We start from the raw sequence: 9,359 nt of genomic DNA on the forward strand, positions 1-9,359 counted from the left end.
ATAGGCCCCTCCAGCGTGACAGAGAGTGGAGGCAATGCTGCAACACCCTGACTTCCCTGTGCCACTTGGCGTCCAAGTGAAGGCTGTTCAGCCACATCTGCATGGGGCGCAACGACAGCGGGCCTAAGGGCCCAGCGGCCGAGGCAGCTATCAGTCTGCCCAAGGGCCGGAGGAACTGAATATAAGGCACCCTCTTGCCCGGCCCACGTGGAAGTAGGCATCCCTCAAGTCCACGGTTGAAAACCACTCCACCTGTGCATATGCAGTGATCAGCATATAGAATGGCAGTACCTTCAGGAATCTGTTGATTCCTCTGAGGTCCAAGATCGGGCGAAATCCGCCGACTTTCTTGCTCACGAGAAAGTACGCAGAGTAGAACCCCCTGGGCTAAGCAGAGGGTCTTACTGGCTTGATTGCGTCCTTGGACAGAAGGACGGACAACTCTTGGGCCAGAGCTAGGGCCCCTGCCGGACCGCTGACGACTGTCAATTAGACCCAGCCGAAGGCTAGGGGCCGGAGCTGCGGTCCGTACCCCTGGGTTAAGGTGAAAACCACCCAAGGGACGGAAGTACAGACCGCCCAGTAACTGAGCTGCTGCTGGGAAAGCAGCCGACAACCGCCCCCGGGATTTCAGGGCCCAGCCCCCCGGCCCCTCGAGCCTCTTGGGGGGCGCCGGTAAGGCTCTGGGGCACGAGGCCGCCTGGAAGGCGGGCGACCTGGGGCACGAAAGTCATTGGGAGGCGGTTGAGTGGGCCGCTAAGACCTCTGCAGACCACCCCTGTAATCCGTCGGCTGAGTGCGGCTGTTAGAGCGGCCCCTGGGCCTGCTGGGAGTGGGCACAGGTCTGCGAAGACCCGAGAGCTGCTGCCTGGTCTGCCTAGCTTGGGCGGCACGCTCCAGTGCCTCCAGGGCAGCTGACCTAAACAGCTCCCCTGGCTCGACTGGTACGCTACGGAGGACTCTCCTACATACCTCCGTTAATGGTGACTGGGCCAGCGAAACCTGGCGACGAGTCTGTACCAGCGACAAGGCGTCCTCATACAGAGGTGCGTCAACCGAAGGAGGTGCGTCAGCCAAAGGAGGTGCGCCAATCGAAGGAGGGGCGTCAACCGCAGGAGGGGGGGGGGGACAGGCGGCCTGCTAGCAGCCCCTACACCGGGCCCAGGCTGAAGGGCCAAGAGGCGACTTCATCATGCCCCTATCGGCAGCTAGCCGATCCACTTTAGAGGACAGCCTGTTTCTAGTCCTATTGGGGGGAGCACACAGCCATCGCTCCCTCAAGTCGCCGGGAACGGCCGAATTGATCTGGAGGAGGATGTGACAAGGAGAGGTGTCTGTTGGCTGCTGCCAGACGTTCCACCTCAGTGATTCTAGCCACTCTGAGCGCCCGAGGCATGCAGCTACAGCTCATGCAGGCGTTTACCGTGAGAACCTCCCTCAGATGCTCGAATTTCGTCCCCACTGACCACCAGAGGCGGCCGAGGCAGGAGGGGCAGCGGTCGTGGCCGTCCTCGGGCTCAAGAGAAGCCATACAGGCGCTACATGAATGAACCATTCTGTAGGTAGCCAGATGCAGCGTAGCCGGGAGCGGGTGCGGGAACACAGCCTTCACCAGCTACCTGCTTAATGGAAAGAGTAGAGCGTTGCTGCTACTCGCCGAACAGAAAGAGGGATGTAATTACACCCACGTTACCGGCAGAGGGAGCGGGAGGGAGAGCACTGCCTTCACCTGGCTGGATTAATAAACACGGCAGTTCAGCGTCTACCAGGAGCGGGGGCGAGAACACTTCCGGCTGAGTTAGAGACGAATGCCAGATGCAGAATAACCGGGAGCGGGTGCGGGAACACAGCCTTCACCAGCTACCTGCTTAACGGAGAAACAAGGCAGTTCCGCGTCTACCAGGAGCGGGGGCGAGAACACTGCCTTCACTGGTTGAGTTAGAGACGAATGCCAGATGCAGCGTAACCGGGAGCGGGTGCGGGAACACAGCCTTCACCAGCTACCTGCTTAACAGAAAAACAAGGCAGTTCAGCGTCTACCAGGAGCGGGGGCGAAAACACTGCCTTCACTGGTTGAGTTAGAGACGAATGCAAGATGCAGCGTAACCGGGAGAGGGTGCGGGAACACAGCCTTCACTAGCTACCTGCTTAACGGAAAAACGAGGCAGTTTGGCGTCTACCAGGAGCGGGGGCGAGAACTGCCTTCACTGGTTGAGTTAGAGACGAACGCCAGATGCAGCGTAACCGGGAGCGGGTGCGGGAACACAGCCTTCACCGGCTACCTGCTTAACGGAAAAATGAGGCAGTTCAGCGTCTACCAGGAGCGAGGGCGAGAACACTGCCTTCACTGGTTGAGTTAGAGACGAATGCCAGATGCAGCGTAACCGGGAGCGGGTGCGGGAACACAGCCTTCACCGGCTACCTGCTTAACGGAAAAGCGAGGCAGTTCAGCGTCTACCAGGAGCGGGGGCGAGAACACTGCCTTCACTGGTTGAGTTAGAGACGAATGCCAGATGCAGCGTAACCGGGAGCGGGTGCGGGAACACAGCCTTCACCAGCTACCTGCTGAACGGGAAGAGTAGAGCGGTGCTACTACTCACCGAACAGAAAAAGGGATGTAGCTACATCCGCATTACCGGTAGAGGGAGCGGGAGCGAGAGCACTGCCTTCACCTAGCTGGGTAAAATAAAGAAGCTTAACTGTATACGCAAGACGTTAGCCGAGCACTGCTGCTAACGATCAAGCAAGATCAAGTCAAATAACACACGTGTTTAAGACCAGATAACTAGCTTCTAAAGAAGAGAACAGCACAGAGCCGTAGTTACAGCAGTAACCATGGCCAGTGCTCACACGGCATATAACCGTAGTTACAGTAGTAACTATGGCCAGTACTTACACGGCTTAGAACTGTAGTTACAGTCGTAACTATGGCCAGAACTTACAAGGCATAGAGCCGTAGTTACAGTAGTAACTCTGGCCAGTACTTGCACGGCTTGGAACCGTGGTTACAGTAGAAACTATGGCCAGTACTTACGGCTTAAAACCGTAGTTACAGTAGTAACTATGGCCAGTACTTACACAGCATAGAGTCGTACGGTATTGACTATGGCCAGTACTTACACGGCTTGGAACCATAGTTACAGTAGTAATTATGGCCAGTACTTACGGCTTAGAACCTTAGTTACAGTAGTAACTGTGGCCGGTGCCTAAAAGTGTAATATAATATTGGGAGGATGAAATCCTCCTTAATGGCCACACATGCAGAGCACACAGCACACAGTGAAGATTGTTCTCTGCATATCGTCCTAGTGCTAGGAGTCTAGTACTAGGAGCAGTAAATACAACGATATAGCGCTACTGCAACCATATCATGCGTTTACCGGGAGTGGGAGCGAGAGCACTGCCCTCACCGGCTGAGTTAAATAATGAAGCTTAACAGTACATGCAAGATGTTAGCCAAGCGGCTGCTGCTAACAATCAAGCAACCAAGTCAGAACACAATGTTAAGACCAGATAATTAGCTTCTAAGAAAGAGAACAGCCCGCATAGAACCGTAGGCCATGGTTACAGTAGTAACCGCACATGCAGAGCACACAGCACCCGCAGTGAAGATGTTCTCTGCATATCATCCTAGTGCTAGGAGTCTAGTACTAGGAGCAGTAACACAACGATCTAGCGCTACTGCAATCAAACCCTATGTTACCGGGAGCGGGAGCACTGCCCTCACCGGCTGAGTTAATAGTTAAGCTCAACAGCAAGGTGTTAGCCAAGCGGCTGCTGCTAACAATCAAGCGACCAAGTCAGAACACAAATGTTAAGACCAGATAATAGCTTCTAAGAAATAGAAAGTACTTACCTTACTCTCTGCATCTAAACGAAAAACGGGTTTAAAGTATGACACTCTGGGCTTTCCATTGTAAATTGAATGAGGGACACAGCCAAAGCTGGGACTCAAATGCTAATGATAGCTCGGGCACAACGCCACAAGCAGAACTTTCAAAAGAGCATAAGGGCAACTTTATGGGAGAGGAAGCGGGAACACTGTCGTCACCAGAAAGTCTAAGCCAAACCAAAAATAAAACAGCAATCAGGACAACTTGGCTGGGAGAGAGTGCGGGGACACAGCCATCACCAGCAACAAGCTGACACCAACCTGTCTGTCGAGGCTCTGCACAGCGCACAGCCGGCCACAGCTCCTGGAGGACGCGTTAACGACCCATAGCTCTTACTGTCAGTCGCGAAGCTGCACGCGGCCAGCTGCTTGCAGAGCAATCCCTCAGATCAAACGTTCAAACCTGAACGCTGTAGGCTACAAAAATGTAGACACGGTACCCTCGCGCAGCGAGAAGATGAAAGGAACAGATCCTCTGACGACACCGGCTGATATAGCCGGTGTCACGTGGGTCACAGGTGACTTTGTTGTTATTGGTACTCGAGCTGCGCATGCGCGCGATGGACATATCCAGTGCTTAAAGCATCGCTTCTGGCGGTCAGTAGGGACGAAATAGAACTAGGATTGTGATAACGCCCTTGTGTATTCCTAGAACAAAGAAGTCAATAAGTGAATGATGTAAGGTTATGTAATATCTGTGACTGTATAAAGAGATTGCATTAGGTGACTGAGGTCTTTCTTGCAAGTAAACCCACAAAATCATTAACTCGTGTCTCCAGGCTTTTTCTAGAGATGTCCAGAATTATACAATTACACAACATAATGACTTCATTTTTGTACAATATTTAATTTTACATTCTGTTCTTGTATCATATTCTATTTACGTGTATATAGACTTCTTATACTATTTTGTATTTGTATTTTTATTATATAACTAGGTTGCGTTGTTGGAGGAACTCGGGTCATAAGATATTCATTGCCATTTCTAGACTGTAGTTTATGTGCATATGAGATTAAAACTTTTGAATCTTGAATGGCGTCACAGACAAGAATAGATAATGTAAAATTAAATAGTAATAGTAAAAGTAGTATTTATGACTAAAGAAAGCACAAGATGCTAACCTAAAAAAAGACAAATCAACATTATACTTTTCTGGGAATCCAGGTTAAAACGCTACGGCAAACACAATGCACATAGTACATTGAGGTAAAGGATATGCTAACTGTGTATCTGACTCAGATACACAGTTAGATTATATTATATTCTATAATCATACAATTACACAGCAGTCACAGTTTTGGTTTAACAGTTTGATTGTAATGGGGATAATCACTGTATACAGGGTGATAATGTGCCAATCTGATGTTTATACATTTTGTGTTCACCACCCCAAATAGCCGAACAATTAATTATTGCTTCTTTAAAAAAAGCTATCTATCATTTTGTAACACAATAATAATTGTATGAATTGATTGACACTGTCTAACAGCCAATTCACTCTACTTATTTGGGTGTGCCATAAAAACTGGATTTAGCCTAAAATACAAATTGCAGTTGAGATAATAATGTTAACGATAATTCAAACATAGGGAGCAAGTTTTATTCTTGTCTTTGTGGTAGAAAAAGACATTGAGGAAATTCACCAAACACCATTAACGCATCTCTCTTTACTTGAACTTTGAAAAGACGGTCACCTGGATTTATAATCAAAAGGTATGGATATTGACAAGAGAGATTAATCATTTAGTGTTTAAAATGCTCTTTAAATTCAAGAAAAAACACATTTTGTGCGTTGGTAAAGTGGTTTGCAAATGTTCGTGAAAAACACATTTCGTTTTAAAAGCATTCAAAAGGATTCATGCTGTATTTCCACTATCTTTCTCCCCTCCTGTGTCAGTATGCAGCTCTTGGCAAGGCAGTGCTCTCTTCACTTATGAATCCTCCACCTCCTTTTACAACGCCCAGTGATGCAGTGAAACAGAGGCTTTAACTGCCCAGCTAATCTATCTCTACGTCCATATATCGCGTCTGCAACTGGATATATTATGGATCAAAGTCGGTCCAGCTGACACATCTGTGAGAAAGATGGGAGGGAAAGGAATCCATAACTGCAGGTCAGCATGGAGGTCCATTCATCTCTAGAGCTCGCTGCAAATGTGTAAAGTTCAGGTAACAGGCAGCGCTCATTTTGATTTTATAATCCATACAAATGAGAATTGTAAGCATGCTGTTGCATTTCTTGAGATTTTTGGGAAATAACATTTCCCTCATTACTTAATTTTTTCCACTGAATTAGTTATCGATAGTATAGTTATATATACTTGTAGCTCATGTCCAATGAAATCTACTATTAAAAGTTAGTTAGTTTAATGTCAAAAAAGGATCAGGTATTTCCTTGATGAAAGCTGGCCACCTGTTTTTTTCTGTAATACAAACAGCGGCTGTTGTGTCTCGTCAAACATGTACAGTAAGTATTAGCATGTTTCTCTTTACTTATACTCAAGTTTAATGTAGTCATGTTTCATGTTTTGTTTAGTTATTTTTGTATTAACAAGTCATGTCAGGGATTTGTCAAGTTATCGTGTCACACGTCTTGTCTTCCACTTGCTGTTTTATTTTGGTACTTACCTCTTGTGTCTCATTTCAGATCCCTTGACTCTCCGCCATTTTGTGTTACCCCGCCTTCGCCAGCCCTGCCCCTGATGGTTTCCACCTGTTCCCAGTTACCTCGTGTTTAAATACTCCAGTCTCCCCTTGTCTAGTGCCAGTTCGTCTTGTCCTGTCCTTGTGTCAGTAGCCAGCGTATAAGCAGTTTTTTTCATGCATCAAGCCTGTTCCATGTTCCTGAGTTCTTAGTAAGTTTTCTTCCTCATACTGAGAGAATTTTTGTGTTGGTTTACTTATCCTCCTTGTGAGTGTCCTGAGTCTTTTGAAATTAAAGTATTTTGTTATACTTTACCTCTGTCTCCTGGAGTCGTGCATTTGAGTCCAACTGCCTTGTGTCTGAAATTCGTAAAACAGCGGCGGATTAACCCACATTTGGTGCTCTAGTGTGTATTTGGGGCAGCATGATGCTGTATGTGCGATTTAGTAAAAAGTCATAGACACCAATATAGAACTCAGCCCAAGTTTAAAGATACTGACATTTCCCTTTAAGGTTCTTATCATGTTTATTGATATTGTGCTTTGGAAATGCATATCAGTATTCCTATAACCATTTACAGTAACCACCAACCAGGCTGAGTCCCATCTCCAGCACTGGGAGCCATGCTGATAAATCAGTGTTTATTGCGCTTACTCATGAACAAAAGCATTTACATCCCACTGTTTGATTTTATGCCGTATAGTGTTTTGCCGCTTATTGTTAATAAATAATGTGACCTGCTGAGCCTATATTACACATTACACAAGTCCATGCTTCTGATATAAGGTATAGTAATGTTAAGCCCTATAAAACCCTTACTAACCTCATGAGTTTGCTAATGGTAGCTATTGTTTGCTTACTGCTAATGTTCTGTACAACAACAACAACAGCCTTACCATTTCAGCCAATGTTTGAAAAATCATTATGTTAGCACACATTTGTTGCTGCTAAATGTAAAGTTAGCTAACATATAGTTAATTATATTGAAATATTAAGATATGATTGTTTACTTTGGTCTTATCAATGAAGGTCGTGTGGCTTTTTCAAAGAAAATGTAAGCTAACGTATCCTAATGATTGTCACTCACATTTTCAAAGATTGAGGCATTTATAATTAATATAAATACATGTAATAGAATACTTAATTGATTGGATGATAATGAGGATAGTTTTTGTTGCAGTATCAATGCAGGTTTTTTGGTAATGTTTGACAAGAAATACATAAAAAGCAAAACAATTTTGGGTTAGAAGCTGTATCTGTGAGTCATTCTACCAGAAACGTATATTTCCACATCTAAATATACTGAAGAAAAATTATTTATTTCTATCAATTTCAATAACAGGTCATATAGAGAACATGTTAAACTGTTAGGAACGCATTTGTCCCATCTCAGCATGTTTTTATTATTGAATAAAATCCATTTTTAAATGAGTTTCACCCTTAAGATGTCAGGCCCTGTCACAGACAAATGAAGCTTAGCGCAAGTTCAGGCAGGAAGACCTATCACTCCGTATTGCACGTCATGGCAATACTCGCTCCCTTCACTAGATGACAGGGAGCGCCACTCCTTAGCTAACCTATCACTTCCCTCCATTCACAAGCCTAATTATCGCACCTGTTAATCTGTATATATGCTCTCCCCTTTTCTATCAGCTGTCTTCCAGGTGTCAACGCGCAAGTTGGTAGCTTACACTCCTCTTACGCCTAAACACTTGATACGAAAACCTCAAACATGTCTAATTCAGACTCTTCAGAGAACCTACTTTTTCGAAGGATCTCGATCCCGTTTCCGATGCACTTCCAGAGGAAGCGTCAAACTCCTCAAGTCACCGTCGCCTCAGTTCTCGTCTGAGCGCCCGCAGCGGCTCTCGCACAGCAGAGGCAGAATTCCTCGTCGCCCATCTCCGGAAGCAGGGCATCACCCCAGCCCCAGATCTCCTGCTTTCCCAGCTCCGTGAGCTGTCGGACCAAGACTCCGGTGCGGTCTCCCAGCCCAGGCCAGCAGCTCCAGCCAGCCCCCCCGGAAGAGGGGGCGAGGGCGTACTCGCGGCCGCGGGGGCAAAAGGTCTAAAAAAGCGAGTCCTCTAGGAGCTCGCTCGGCCAAGAAATCCTCCACCCCTCAGGCTGACTCCAGCGCCGCTCAGCAGCCCAGCGCCGCTCAGCCCGGGAGCTCCGGCACTCAGCCCCTCTTCGATGGCAGCCTAGCCAACACACTGCAATCTCTGGCAAGTTCTATGCTGCTAATCGACGCTCGCCTTCAGTCCATGGAGAGAGGCCAGGCCGGAGCTTCAACCTCTTCAGCGGCCCCGCCGGGTCAGGATTTAGCAATTGGCATGGTAGTTCCTTCTCACTCTCTGGCTTCCGCCCTCCCGGCTCCTCCCTCAGGTAGGCCCTACATTCCCCAAGCCGCTAACATCTCCTCACGGCTCAGAGCAAAAATCCTCGACGGGAAAGACATTAATTTGGTTAGCCTTATTCTGCCTTCCCCGGAGTGCGACAAAGCCATCGCCACGGGAGGAAGCATTACTGCGGTATTTAAATCCGCAGACTCCCGGCTCCTCAAAGACCTTTCTATAGGGCAATTTCTGGTAGCTTTTAGCATCTTCCGCGATGTCCTCTGCGCAGTTTACCCCGGAAGGAGAGTGGAGTTAGATGTTTATCTGGCCATGATTGGCGATCTTCACATCAAATACGGGAAAACAGTGTTCTATCAATACCATAAAAGCTTCTTTAGCAAAGCAGCGCTACACTTAGCTCATTGTAACATCCGCCTGGACTGGTCCGTGCTGGATACCGAGCTGCTCGTAATGGCTACCGGCGGG

The 9,359-nt window shown here is 47.4% G+C and overlaps 1 protein-coding gene across 4 annotated transcripts in view; it reads right to left on the bottom strand.

The window, feature by feature from the left end:
• LOC117557158 (myosin-11-like) overlaps window positions 1-9,042 on the bottom strand; it is a 78,786-nt gene extending 69,744 nt beyond the window's left edge. For all 4 annotated transcript variants that reach the window (XM_034232855.1, XM_034232854.1, XM_034232856.1 and 1 more), the window contains exons 1-2: window positions 8,301-9,042; window positions 6,853-6,896 (exon numbers count right to left, since the gene is read on the bottom strand). The gene's annotated coding sequence lies outside the window, so the exon portion shown is untranslated. The remainder of the gene's footprint in view (window positions 1-6,852; window positions 6,897-8,300) is intronic.
• Window positions 9,043-9,359: the final 317 nt, after the last annotated feature.

This window comes from Gymnodraco acuticeps, unplaced genomic scaffold (assembly GCF_902827175.1).
Source record: "Gymnodraco acuticeps unplaced genomic scaffold, fGymAcu1.1, whole genome shotgun sequence".
In the NCBI taxonomy this organism is placed as follows: Eukaryota; Metazoa; Chordata; class Actinopteri; order Perciformes; family Bathydraconidae; genus Gymnodraco; species Gymnodraco acuticeps.